We start from the raw sequence: 618 nt of genomic DNA, 5'->3' as shown, positions 1-618 counted from the left end.
CCTCCGCCAGCAGCTTCAGCTGAGCTGCAGCCCCATAGAAACTCTGGTGAGCCGGCGGGCGAACCTGGAGGGGATAAAAGAGGGGTAAAAATAGGGGATGAGTGGAGAGAACAAGGGGGAAAAGGGGGAAAGAGAGGATGGGGGGATAGGCAGGGGGATAAAAGAGGGGCAAAAATAGGGGATGAGTGGAGAGAAGAAGGTAGGCAGAGGAGGAGAAGGTGGGAAAGGGGTGAGAGCAGGAAAACGGGCCAGGCAAGGATATGGAGTGAGGGTAAAAGAGTGGATCCAACGGGGAAAAGAGGGGATGGAGGAATAGACAGGGGGATAAAAAAGGAGCAAAAATATGGGATGGGTGGAGAAGAGCAGGTGGGAAAGGGGTGAGAACGGGAGAAAGGGCCAGGCAGGAGTGGGGGGAAAAGAACGGGTCCAAGGGGGAAAGAGGGGATGGGGGAATAGAAGAGGGGATAAAAGAGGGGCAAGAATAGGGGATGAGTGGAGAGAAGGTGGGAAAGGGGCCAGGTAGGAGTGGGGGGAAAAGAGTGGGTCCAAGGGGGAAAGAAGGAATGGGGGGATAGGGGGATAAAAGAGGGGCAAGAATAGGGGGTGAGGGGAGAGAAG

Source organism: Geospiza fortis, unplaced genomic scaffold (assembly GCF_000277835.1).
Source record: "Geospiza fortis unplaced genomic scaffold, GeoFor_1.0 scaffold135, whole genome shotgun sequence".
NCBI lineage: Eukaryota > Metazoa > Chordata > Aves > Passeriformes > Thraupidae > Geospiza > Geospiza fortis.
Note: the sequence above shows the minus strand (reverse complement) of the source record.